The 13,961-nt window shown below is 47.6% G+C and overlaps 1 long non-coding RNA gene across 1 annotated transcript; it reads left to right on the top strand.

Annotated features, from left to right (window-relative positions):
• Positions 1–11,539: 11,539 nt before the first annotated feature.
• Positions 11,540–13,663, top strand: LOC137751595 (uncharacterized). Its single transcript, XR_011070878.1, has 3 exons — positions 11,540–11,667; positions 13,024–13,223; positions 13,314–13,663. It is a non-coding gene; the product is annotated as an uncharacterized lncRNA (long non-coding RNA).
• The last annotated feature ends 298 nt before the right edge of the window (positions 13,664–13,961 follow it).

Raw genomic sequence — 13,961 nt, 5'->3', positions numbered from 1 at the left:
CTAATGTCCTTGCGATACAAATAAAAGCCAGAACTAGTATCTCAAAGATGTTAGCAATACCAATATATTCCCTTAATGTTCACACACATTCCACTATGTGTTACATTTAAATTTTAGTCAACGTATATAAGGAGTGTGCATTTGACTAAAAAAAAACCCCTCAATTTAATATTCTATGTTTAATTTTTTTCATATCTCAGGATATATATCTCAAAGACAAAATTATTTGGAGAGCAATTTATAAATGTAAAAGAAATGGCTAGTAGCTTGTCTGGGGCAATCTGAAGTAAAAAAAAGACAGCTTTAGTTAGTGTATATGGCATATAAATGATGCCTGGAAGTTTGCAGGCCAGGTAGCATGTAGAAATATCCCACAAGGGACACGTGTGGGTGAGTCACATCCCTGCAGACATCTGGTTCGTCCTCCCAGGAACCACATCTGCCCACTTTCCTTTCCTCATCAGTAGAGCTACAGGCAAGTCGTTTCTTGGTGTCCAAAATGCAAACAGATAATTTTCTAAAGGGAAAAGTCTGTTCATTCGTTTAATTTCCTAGTGAAGTATTAGTGGTAATATTTTTGCAATATATTTCTGCTTTGTCCTCACCATTCTCACTTCATTCATGATTTAAATATTCTACTTTCATTAAGGTCACATGAGTTTGAATTACGGGACATCAATCAGATACTAAGATTTTCTATAAATACAGCTCAGTCATTTTTTAGAACTTTTAGCATTTTTACAAGGCCTTTGACTACACGTCCTCTAATACATAAGACGTGGCTCAGATGTCACATACTTTGAATACTTTTCCAAATTCACTCTTTCTGAGAGATTTATATCATTTACAATGTGGTGCTTATCTCACTGCGTGGCAGTTTTGTTCTTTTTTTTTTAAAGATTTAATTTTTTATTTATTTTTGGCTGCGCTGGGTCTTCGTTGCTGCGCGCGGGCTTTCTCTAGTTGCGGCGAGCGGGCGCTGCTCTTCGTTGTGGTGCACGGGCTTCTCACTGCGGTGGCTTCTCCTGTTGTGGAGCACGGGCTCTAGGTGTGCGGGCTTCAGTAGTTGCGGCACGTGGGCTCAGTAGTTGTGGCGCATGGGCTTAATCGCTCCATGGCATGTGGGATCTTCCCAGACCAGGGATCGAACCTGTGTCCCCTGCATTGGCAGGTGGATTCTTAACCACTGTGCCACCAGGGAAGTCCTGTGGCAGTTTTTTGACACCTTTTTTCTTCACTAGACAGAACATGTTAAAGCATAAATTCCCAGTAGCCAGCACATCTTCTGGAACACAGACATCAACACATGTTTGTTGAATGAATAAACGAATAAAATAATAGAAACTGGTGAAAAATAGCCTGCAGATCTAAAATAAATTTAACATATTCCCCTTCATTGCAAAGAGTCTTGATGATTTTTGAGAGATTCTCTAAGCAAATGTGCTGGTGTGTCTTCTAACTTAGTGCTGACATCCCCCTGCCGATAGGGACGGTGCCCCAAACGGTGAATAAAGGGCAAATGCAGCGCACGTGGACCGGGTGTGATAGACGTTCTGAGAGCCTGAGCTCTGAAAACTGTGGTTTCAGTAATAGGGACGTGTTCTAATAAGCCTACTCAGGGTCTGGAATTTGTTTCCTACAATATGAGGCAGGGTGGTACAGTAGGAAGAGCTCCAGCTTTTAAAAGCAACATATATGTTTGTATTACCGGCTTTAAGTCCCTATGCAACTTACTTAACTCCTCAGTGCCCTGTTCCCTAACGTGTACAGGAGGACGGGATCCTTAGTGTCCCAGCTCAGGACTGAGAGGGCCGGACACGGACAGGCCTTACACAGCACAAGGTCAAGCCCATGATCCTATTCTCAGCGCTGAGCTACACCTGCTCCCGAGCTGGATGTCACCTCACCTGGGTCACATCCAACGGCCACGGTTTCTCGGTGCTGCTGGTCTTTTACGGGTAAAGAGACTGAACTCAGAGAGTTTGGAAAATGGAGCCAGGGTAGCAGAGGCCTTGAGCTGCTAAACTGAAATCCAAACCCAGATTCTTCTGGCTCCCAAGAGCTTGCTTCTTCCGCTGCTTGTGGGGAGGGAGGGCCCGCTGGGCCACACAGGCCACGGCCACCACGACGCAGGCACACGGCAGAGGCCGCTGAGAAGACCAAGATGATGTGGCCCCCGGATTAAACAGTGCGGGGCTGCCTTTAGGAGCCGGTGTAATTCAGGAATTACCCAACCACGTCCAACGGTCTCCCGGCTCCGTTTGAGAAGCCCCGCTGGCCCCTGTCCTCCAGGGCCGCAGGCAGGACCCGCTCCCCGACGGCTCCCCTGCGCCCTCCTGGGGCCCCGCAAGCCCGTTCCCTCTCTCACCCGAGCTGAGAGGCAGCTGGCCTCCATCCTGGGCCGTTAACACTTCATCTTCTGAAGGCCACGGCCATTCCCTCGTACACCCACGTTCCTCACCCCGGCTTTTATCTCCCCAGACGAGAAAGGCTTCCAAGTCAAACACCATTTCTTTCACCACTAAAATGTGGACACTCTGGGGTAATGAGGCAGTTATAATTGTGAAAAGTCTAAGGCTTCTCTGGCTAAGATCCACGTCCGAGGATTTGTCCCTGGTTTAGATACGGGAAACACTGTGAGCAAAATTCACTTAAGAGTGAGTGTTCTGCCATCACGGGAAGCAAGATTCTCCAGTGAGACGGCTTTTCTCCCATTCTCATCTTCTCACCAGAGGCAGATGGAGAACAGAAGCATTCCGCCACCTGAGACGGACACAGGTGGAGGGGAAACCCTCAGGTTTAATTTTCAGGGGTGAACGTGTGTCCACGAGCGCAGGGCCGGAGCTATGTGCAAAGCGAGGGGCCGGCCCCTCGGGCCTCCAGGAAGTAATCGCTACTCTCCGGGCGGGTGCGCGTCAAAAGCAGCGAGCATGGCAACCCTTCCGCCCTGGCCCTCGTCCAGGCCCCAGACAATGAGCGCTTCAGCGGAGGAAATGGCACCACATCCCCGTCCTGGGACCCCAGAGGGGCTGCCGAGGTATTTATAGCCGCGAGTGGAAGGTCTTCTGCCAGCAGGAGCCGGTGCGTTTGTATGTTCTGGGCGCTCGCTCGCTTAATTAGGCTCCCGTGCTTATCATCCGCTCGGCCAGTTGCTTGGCAAGATGGTCTGTAGAGATGGTTTGTGAGTTACCACTAACTAGTTTTCTTAGACGGCGGCCGAGGGACAGTTAGGATGGCAGGGAAGGATGGATGACTTTCTCCAGGGGTTTACTCTGGGCTGGAACTCACCTCCCCACACCCACCCCCCACCCAGGGAAGGACTTCTGCCCCTACGTAGTCAGGAGGAAGCAAGAGCTGGTTCTAAATAGTGGGAAGGAGAGACTCAAATGAGGTGAAAACAAAGGCAGCGAATGGTCATTACAGCGCTTCTGAGCGACCCATCAGGTGCGTAGAGGGTGAGTGCTCTCCTGTGACGTGTGGCGCTTTTATTTCGATCTGGCGGAAAAGACGGTGAAAGAGGCCACCACGTGGGCCACACAATCTCACGGAGCTGCAGGCCCCGAGGTCCATCAGAGCCTCCACCTGTCCGACCTCCGTGTGCTGGGGGTCACCCCTGGGTCTCCGCGGGGGGTCGGGAGCGGGCCTGAGAGTCTGCGTTTCGAGCCAGCTTCCAGGTGATGGACACGAGGCTGATCCTGGAAGCTCACCCCGAGGAGCCCGCCCGCTCCCCGCACAAGCCGAGGGCGGTAGAGGCAGGATGCCGCCAACGTCCACCGAAGCGGCGCCTCTCCTCCCGGCCGCCCTGCCCACACCACCCACCTGCCCCCTGATCTGCACAGCGCGTGATGCTCTGCCTCTCTGACTACAGCTGCAACCTGCCCGGTCCTCATCCACCTTTGGGCCCGGAAACACACACCAGCTACTTCCACCCACACCCCAAGGCTGGGCCCTGCTCTCTGCAGAGAGGCTTCTAAATGTGATTTCACCCCACAGGGAGAAAAGCAACCGCACTGGCAAGGCTGGCCTGGGGGTGGTCCCCAATGAAAGGTGTGGTCCAGCCTGGGCTCCCTCGGCACCCAGCAGCTCCCCTGGGCCCCCTCCCGGGATGCCCGTGGCCACCTCGGGGAGCAGCTGCAGAGGCTTTTCCTGCCTGATTACCTTGTATCTTTTAAAAGTATTTGACTTTCTGCCAAGTGGAAATTAGTTGATGGATTTTTTCCCCTAGTTTTCTCTAGTTACCTTTACTATGTCATTTTAAGTTAATTCTGTATTACTTATTAACATTTATGTAAAATTGCAAATAGGCATTCTTAGGAGAAAATTATTTTCTCTGAACTGATGACAAGTAACTCTTTCCTCTCTTAAATGTTTTTCTTTCATAATACCCAAACTTATCCAAAATACGATAAAAGGATGATAGATAATTAAATTGAGGACCGTTTTACTTCCTAAGTGTATTGTGGAATGAATAACGTGTAATAATAATCAGTTGATCCTTGAATCACACGGGTTTGAACTGTACAGGTCCATTTATAAGTGGATATTTTTCACTAAACACTACAGCACCGTACGATCTGCGGCTGCTTGAATCCACAGATACTGGGGCCACCTGTGAAGTTACACACAGATTTTTCACCTGTGGGGCGTTTGGCACCCCCCTCACCTCCGCCCACGTTGTTCAAGGGTCAGCTGTATGTGTAATGAAGGATTCCCTATTTCTGATGTTAAGTACTGTTTGGTGAAGAAATTTCATATTATTGACAATGTACTGATCACCTTGGGTTCTCTTATTTTATAGCGTAAACTTGTTTTAAAAGCATATTTGTCAAAACAACATAGAATGGAGATCACCACGTCCTAAGCCTATAGAATCTAAATGAAGTAAAGGTTTGAGTTATAACAGGGCAAATTCAGCAGGAATTACCTAAATAAATAGGTAAGAACCAATGTCAGGTTTGGGGGGTGATACCGTGCAAAATGCCATAAAGCATCACTAGGTGCTACATTGGCCCAGCGTGGACGTCCTCTTCAAGGTGGCCATCAGTCGGGTCCAGACAGCCCCATCTTGCTTAACCTGAGCTTTGCTTGGTCGCTAGGAGGTCTGCCCCCCGACAGTGGGACAGACACCGCGGGCTGACCCAGGGGCAGAGACAGAGAGGGCGCCTCGGTGTTGGCATGCTCGTGGAGCTGCGCGGTTCTGCCCTTCTCCAGGTTGTGCTTGGCCCGTGTGCGCGTCGGGCTTTGCTCCTCTGCCCTGGTCGCAATCGTAAGTTATACGCACTGTGGATAAAGGCATTCTGCTGAGTCCAGGCCTAAAATGCACTCCTGGTCCCCCACTGAAGCATGCTGACCACGGCCCCCCTTCCCGTCTCCTGCAGCAGGAATAGGGGTGATGTCTGGATCTGCCATAGCCCCGGGGGGACTAGAGGCCCTTCCAGCCTCCGTGTGTCCTGAAGACCGACAGACGGAGGGGCCCAGCCCGTGTCTCTCCAGCATCAGGGGTGAGGTGGACAGAGCAGAAGGAACCTCCAGGGGCCGTGGCAGGGTTGGGGGAGCACAGGCTGCTTAGTGGCTCTCAGACTTGAGAGAGCATCGGAATCAGCCAGAGGTTGGTGGAAACACAAACTGCTGGTCCCACCCCCAGAGCTCGGCATTAGAGGGTTGGCAGGGGACCCAAGAACTTGCATTTCTCCCAGGCTCCCAGGTGAGGCTGGTACAGGTGGTCTGGGACCACCTCTGAGGAGGGCAGAGTCCCAGGAGGGGAGGGGGGCAGAGGCGCAGCTGCTGCAGTTCGTGGATGAGTTCAGAATCCTTCTCTTCCTCACTGTCGTTCACTACATCCTACTATTCGCCAAGCGATCCAGGGACTAGACACTTGACGGAAAGGGGTATTGAAGAAGACTTCCCAGCGAAAAAATTGAAAAGGAAACAGCACACGCTTGTTCTGCATGATTCCAAATTCTTTATAAATTCCTTTACAGCATAGCGGCTTTCAAAGAGTTTGAAATTTAGCTGAAAAGATACGGTATAAAATTCGGAGGGGAGGAGGGGCGGGAGGGGAGCTTCCCTGCACAATAAACATGATTTTACCGAATGAAAGAGAAAGAAAATGATAGCTGCCATAGCTGCAAAGATTTCCTTATAAAATTAAACTGGGTGAGAATCCAGGCATCTTTCTCCCATGTATTAGTATTTTTAAATCATTTTCTTGCGTTTATAAGCTACAATGAATGAACTCGTTTGGAATAATTGGGCTTTTACTGGTGGGATAAACACTGATCAGCCACAGATTTCCCTCCACGAACCCAGCCAGACAAGCCCCTCTTAGATTCTGTGTTTTAAATCAAAGATGTAAAAGGATCTTTTGTGTTACTGCTTTCCTGAGGCAATAAACAAGCAATAAAAAAGAATTAGAAGAAAAGGTGATTCTAAACTGTAACTTTTGGATTTTTACAATTTAGGAAAATCTGGAGGCCTCCGGGGTGGAGCTGCTGCTAGGGTGCTGGCAGGACCCAGGGTGGGAGCCTGCTCAAGGGACGCCAGCTCGGGCCTCTCTCCTGCCAACATGGAACAGCCCAGGTGACTTTCCAGGGAGGTGTCCTGATCCATTTTAAAGACAGCCATTCTCTTTCTTCAATTTCAGATCTTAAACGAGGAAGGGGCTGCATTTTCGTTTGTCCTCCGGAAATTGATGCTGGGCAACACAAACATAAATGATACGACTTTTAAAAAAGAACTGACGGCCACAGCCCCGTCGTAATCGAGGCCACTCTGGTCTGTGGTCCCAGCACAGAGCACAGTGGGGCTCCCGGGGCTCTGGGCCCGGCTGTCCAGGCTCCACATGTGGCCTGAGGCGGGCGAGCCGTGCCCCGCTGCAGCATGGACTGTTCCTGAGTCCGGGTGGGTAAGGAGTGCACAGCGGATTCAGCACCTTTTTTTCTTCGAGTTGAACTTGAAGAAGAAAGTCAACGAGAACGTGATTCTCTCTGGGTCTGTTAGAGAGAGACACTCCTCCCTCTTCATCAGCCTTTCTCACCTGCTCTTGTCACTGTTAATAAAGTCACCTTAGAGGGGTGTGATCAGAGCACCTACCCTGTTATCGTCACGGATCAGAGTCTATAGCTAGTGGCCCACCAGCCTCGAAGTCCCACCCACAATAATGCCAGAAGCTGAGAAGTCAACATGATGTTTCTCAGACTTACAAACCACAAAAACATACAAAAAGCTCTTCATCCAATGAGCTTGGCAAGAACTTTGAAACTTTTCACCTCCTGTATAATGCCTTTATATAATGTGCACACTTATATATGAGAATAGATGACTTCTGCAAACAGGAAAGAAAGAAACACTTTGGAAAATCAAAGGACAGAACACTGTGACCGAGTTTGACTCTTCCTGTTGTGCTTTCTCTCCATGCGCTTTACCTGTTATCTGGGTCTATATCAAAGATAAAGTGATTTTTAAAACCAAAGTCATTTTCATTCAATCAGGAGGATTAAAATGATGTGCAGGAGAGAAGTATTTTGAAGCAGAGTTGAAAAGGAAGATTAGAAATGGGTTTCTCACTTATTGTTTTCACGAATGTGTGAATTCCACCTGACAACCCTCCCCCACCTTTGCTGGACGACGCACAAGGGCAGTGAGTTACCAGAACATACTGACACTTTGGTTGGAAGTGACGCACATGCGCGGCTGCCATGGCACCGAAGATGACTCCATCTTCAGAAAGTCTTTATTCATTTCAGGCGCCAGAAAACCCCAACCAGGAGAAGGCAGGGCTGGGGGCTGGCCCGCTTGCTTTCCGGAGATGGTCGACAGGCCCCACGGGCCACGGGCTTTACTCCGAGCTCCTCCCAAGCCAAGAACACCCTTCACCAGCGCAGCTGAGCCGACCATTGGCAGCAAACCTACTTGGAGTTTGACATACTATGCTCCTTTGTGTCCATTTTGGCTTTTTCCTAAAAGCCAACCTGGTTAATCCAGTGAAGAGCCGTCCTCCAATCCTTATCGTTCACAAAAGAAGAAACAATGTGACTTGTACCTGTTCAGGTCCCTGTTTTACTCTCTTTCCCATAACAAGTTAAAAATAAAGAAAAGAATATGGAATAGAATGTATATATATGTATAACGGAATCACTTTGCTGTACAGTAGAAATTAACACAATATTGTAAATCAACTATACCTGAATAAAATAAATCTTTAAAAAAATAAAAAATAAAACTATTCATGACTTTTACATTGAGATTAGCCAACGCTCAACATTATCAGCCATGAATCCCACCAAACACAGTGGGATCCAAACCCCAGATGAATCTGTAGAAGACATTAGCTAAAAGAAAGGCTCAGTAAACCATATCAACATGTCAATACTGTTTCTTATTGGCCAAACGAGCTTTTTATATCTAGTAATCACAACATTATATTTTGTCAAGTAATAAGTAAACGCTCAGAAGACCATGAAGGAGTGATGAGTTGCTGTTTAATTCATATGCCGCCACAAATACCTCTCACTAAATATATATGAAGAGATCCCAGGAAACTGACATTTCTGCCACAGAAACACCATGGCCAATTCATCAGCCATATTGGATAATTTGTTTCCTGATGGGCTATTCGTGTCCCAGCTATTCATACCCCAAGATCAGTGAATCTTAGAAAATCCAGAAACTGTCTACTTGGGGATCATGTCGGGACATTCAAGTAATTCTGATCCAAACCTGGACCTCTCTAGCTGGGACTATCTGATACGGCTGTGGCTTTAAGCTCCATTCTCATGAATGAGGAAAAGTTAATATGAGAGCAATTCTGGCCCACTGGCCCGACTCCAGGGGAAACATGAGTTCATTGAATGAGCAATCATGTCTTTGCCGTGCTCTCATGGAAAGAGCCCACCCTGCTCTTTAACCAGGGGAAAGGATGGCAGAGAAGGCTCTCTATCTGCCTCTGATATAGCAAAATACAGTCATGAAAATGAAAAACTTTCCTCAGCACGTGACACCAAAGGCAACTTCTGAACATAAGATACTACTCAAACCCATAAGCTTTTATTGATTGCTCAATAAATAAATGATTGATGTTATATTTGTGTGCTCCAGAAATACTGAACAGTTTCCTATAGTTTCCTAAACAGACTAAACTCTGGAACGTCCTGTACCTCCTGCCGCTGGTCCCCCTCCTACCTTGTGTCCATTTGGCTCATTCCCACATGTTCTTGGAACCCAGTTCAACTGCCTCCTCTTCCAAAGAGCTTCCTCTGACTTTCCCAGACCTGCACGGGGTTCTTATCCCCACGGCACACCGCACACAATTCACGTGACAGTTGTTTGCCTCTGTGCCCGTCTCCTCACTGGACTGTGAAATCTTTAAGGGTCGACACTGGGACCACATTTTTACCTCCCAACACCCCGCATGTTCCTGGGGCCGAATAGATGAGCAGAAAGTTTTTACTGAATGGAGGACTATTTTATCCCAAGGTAGCCGTGATGTGGCGATTGTGAGAATAGCTTAGCTTCTCATTGTAAGCCCTGAAGGTATTCTAAGACACCTTAAAGCCAAAGCAGCGCAGATCACAGATGAACATCGATGTACGATCGGCAGCTGTCTCCCGTGGGGCAGGGAAGCCAACTGTCACGACCTCAGTGCATTTCTCAAACCCTCACGCTCTGGTCACCGTTTCCAGGTCTGCCCCTGGCAGAAAAGTTCATCATGATTAAACAACGACAAACGACTCTAAGTAAAGCCATGTTTCCAACCCCGTGTGCCTGCTCTATCTCCCTGTCTCCAGCCTTTCCCTCTTGCCATCTTTTCCTTCCCTCGTACATGCGGGGGCGGGACCACAGATGGGACTTTCCTATGGTGTGCTGCAGGCTCTCTACGCCTCTCCCAGCTTGTCCCCATGCCTTCTGTGGTCTTGGAAACCAGCTTTCGGGATGATTCACCCACCACTACATGCTCTGGATTGTTTAAGGCTCTTTCGTGCACTTAATGGTTCTTCAAAAAATGCAGCTGCTCAGTGTCTGTGTCGGACTACATCCAGGAAGAAAAAGTGTGTCTTCCTCAAATCATCTCTACTTGCTCACAGATCTAAGTTCCTATCTACATTTCTGGGGCATGTACATGTGTGTGTGTGCACACGTGTGCATGTGCGTGCACGTATGTATGTGTGAGTGCGTGTGTGTGCATGTGTGTGTGTATGTGTGTGTGTGTGTTGCAGAAGCGCCATCACTGTGTAGAGTCTCTCAGGCTGGCAGCCTTGATGCAATGTTCAGTCTTTGAAAATCCCTATTTGGAACATTAGAAACATCTGGAGAAACCACATTTCCATGTTGAAATAAAGATAAGTTGTCATTTCTGCTGCTCATTTTGAATGTATCCCACAGTCTGACGAGAGGATTTTGCCCAGAGCAAGTTACAGAGAAAGGAACTAAAGAAGAAAAAAAAACTTTTTAAGGAAAAATAAAGAAAAAAATAGATTTTGTAGCATTCTACCAGGAGTTCTCTTAACTACCCCTCCCACCAGGCCCAGTGGGTGGGCTTCCGGGGTAACTCAGGCCGGGAGAACGGTGAGGACTAGGGCAGGCAGGGGACCCGGGCAGGCACACTGACCAGCCGTTGTTGGTTTTCCTTTGCTAAATTCAAATAATAATTTAGACCTATGCCTAATAATGCATGTATGTGGTCTGCACATTTAGAATAATGCAGTATCAACACAAGGTTTTAGGCTGGTGTTCTAATTTCACACTTGATTGTTTGTCTTCTTGGGCCTGTGATTAAAAATCACAGCTTTCCATGCGTCCTCCTTATAGGGAGACAGCAATGCATTTTCACAGAACCGCAGCTCCTGCGCCTGCAGGTGCCCCTCGCAGGGGATTCAGGACCCCAGGCTCTGCCCAGGACAGCCTGGTGCCCAGCTAACAAACTCCCTAGGGCATCGAGCTACCTTCATCCTCCTCACATTCTGTCCCACTACCTCGGTCATCTCCTGCCAAGAGAAGTCCTTTCATTTGCTGTGGTTCTAACGCACTTGTGGGAAAAAATATCAGACGATTTTGGCTTTGAGATTTCACACTGGAGTCTGAATCTGTGGTTTCATTCCAAAAATACCATAAGAAAGTCTGAGGAGCAGCAAAGCCAGGGGGAAAAAATAGCTGACATTGAGATTCAGTCCCGAGCATCCACAAATATTTCTAGAATTTTTTTTTTTTTTTTTTTTTGGTCAAGGAAACCTTTCTTCAAAGAAAAGCTTAGTCATTGAAGAGCCAGCTGTGTGAGAAACAAGTGAGAAAGACTCTCCTTGAAATGGGCCCGGATGCTGCCTGCTCTTCTTTTCAGACGCTCCCCTGGAGTTCATGGGGCAAGACTGACACCACCTCCTGGCCCGCAAACTGTGCTCCAGAAAGTAGGCGTCTTCAGATGCTTCTCAAAGACTCCTCTGGTCCCAGGCCCGTCGATGCTGTAGACGGAATCTTCTCGTGGTTTCTTTACTGCATTGGACAGGAGTTCTTACACCAGAGATCTGGACACCCCGCGGCCTCTCTGGGTCACGGTCACTGCCAGATGAGATGTCCTGTAGGCTGCCGGCCCCTGCGCTTCCCGGGGAAAGACCTCAGGGAGAACAACCCCTGACCTGTCTGACCACTGCCTGCAGGAAGAGGGGTGCTGGGAAGGTGGGGAGGAAGGATAGTAACTCGGGGCCCACGTGAGGCTGGGGGAGGGGAGGGATGTGAGTAACCCACGTACATTTACGTTGGGTCGTTTCCAGCGATGAGGTCAGTAAGAGTAAATGCCGGTAACTGGGCACTCTCTGCAGCCCAAGAATCCAACACAGAAGCTCTGCTGACATCCTGCCATCACCGCCTGCAGCCCTCAGCAGAATGACAGAGCACAGCAACTGAATGATGGGCGTCTCTTCCTCGCTGGGAACTAATATTTCTCAAATGAATCTGAATATTTACCCTCCAGTCAATTTCTAGTTCTATAATGGCTTCCACTTCCTTGTAAATATGGGCACTTTAATGATTTCTGAGAAAGGACACAAAGAACAAGGAGTGGAAAAAAGAAACTTTCGAGATTGTGTCACACGGCTCACACAGGTCGTGTTAAATCTATGGATGTAAATTAAACAAATTGATACTCTATCCAGTCTGTCAAATAGATCAACAACTGTTTTTTTTTTTTTTTTTTTTCTTGTCAGTTTTCCTTTTTCTTCTTTTTCTTAAGGAATGGGTAAAATGCTTTGGGTAAACAGGTAAACCGAAAGGTCATTCTGAGCCATCACCTCAGCCATCGACTGTCCACATCCTGATGGTTTTCTACCCTCCTGAAATTTTCCATTCGACTTGGGTGGCTGGTTTTACATTTTTTCCTGGACCCCTGCACCCTGTGGGGCTTGGGATGCCACCAAAGACAGGAGTGAACTGCCACCTGCCTGTGGTCTCCTAGCTCCTGCCCGCCTGGCCACACGAAGCTGGAGGGAGGAGAGACCTGCCCCAGGAAACTTTTAAAGGGAAAGGAATTTTGTGCCAAGGCTAGTCTTCATATGCAGATGGAGAAGCCTTACTTAACCTCCTCTTTTCACATCAGGCTTTCATTTGTTAGATGGTAAAAGACAAAGAAATAATTTAACTGTATCTATGCATCTATAAAAAATTTGATAACATTTTAGAACTAGAAATAGATTGGTAGATACTTAGATTCACTTGAGAAATATTTTTTTACACTCTAAAAAAGACTGAGCCAGAGATAACCTGCTAAAATCCTAGCTGTAAAAGCAAAAAGACCTTCACGGGCTTTTCCATCATAGCCCCAGACTTAAGTGCCGTAGGGAGTTTCCAGCCCCTGTTGGGTATCCATCCCTCCTGGGAGATACTTTTCTAAAGCTAATAAGTGAATGATGCACAGGCAAACCCCTGCAATTACTACTCTGAGAGAATTAACATTTGCTTTCCAAAGATTCCTGTTGCCATCAGTGTTTTTATAGGACAACTGTTCTTACATACTAACGTGGCTCTTTTTTTTTCTAGGAAATTGTTAGTTATGGAATCAAACCGGCCAACTGGCTGCGATCTCTGTGAACCGAACGCAGGTGGGACATCTCCTTTGTGACTCTCACTTTGAAAGGTGCCCTGAGGGTAACAGGCTGATGTGGGACCATGTTAAAGCTGCTTTGAGGCAGCTCCTGGGAACACGGTGACACCAAGGAGGGCAGAACACAACCTCAGAGGTAAATCTCTCCTCTTCACCTTAACCCCTCCTCCTGTCCACATTCTAATTCTGAGAAAACCCTTCAGTAACTTCCTAAACTTTCAACCAGCACGGTTCTCACCAGGCATCTAGGCTTGGAGGCTGTCCTGCATTCCATTGATCGCCTTCAGAGCGAGCTCTGCACAGAATACGGATGGCAGGACACTGCACGGAGCTACACCGGCCCCTTGGAAGCCTGTTTGCACAGGTCACTTTCTACATGGAGTCACATGTGACATGGATCAACTCATAACCCTACAAAGCAACAGCACCATCAAAGTGCAATATCGTAACCGAATTTGTGTCTGCAACTCGTTTAAAAGATGTGTTCTACCTTCGTTTTCTACAGAAGCAGACTGCATGTCCATCCTGATATCTTCACCCTAAATTTAATACACTGTTTACCTAACGGAAAGATTATCCAGCGCATAGGTGCCTTTATTCTTTAGAATGTGCTTTTTTTCAATATAAATAGTGGTAAGATTACTATTTAGAAATGATCTTCCTTAGTTTGCAGAGCCCAAAAGCTAGTGGGCTTGTCCTTATGCCTTATCTTTGCATCTGATGTTGAATTACACATCTCAATGAACCTCTTCCCTGACAAGGAGCAAGAACAAGGTGATGGGCTGATGAGGGGTCAGTGCGTTTGCACACGTGACATGACTGTTCTCGGGACACGTCTTTGCAGAGGGACGTCTGACTGTAGATCCACGTCCGC

Source organism: Eschrichtius robustus, chromosome 17 (genome assembly GCF_028021215.1).
Source record: "Eschrichtius robustus isolate mEscRob2 chromosome 17, mEscRob2.pri, whole genome shotgun sequence".
Classification (NCBI taxonomy): domain Eukaryota; kingdom Metazoa; phylum Chordata; class Mammalia; order Artiodactyla; family Eschrichtiidae; genus Eschrichtius; species Eschrichtius robustus.
Note: the sequence above shows the minus strand (reverse complement) of the source record. Positions and strands in the feature narration are given on the sequence as shown.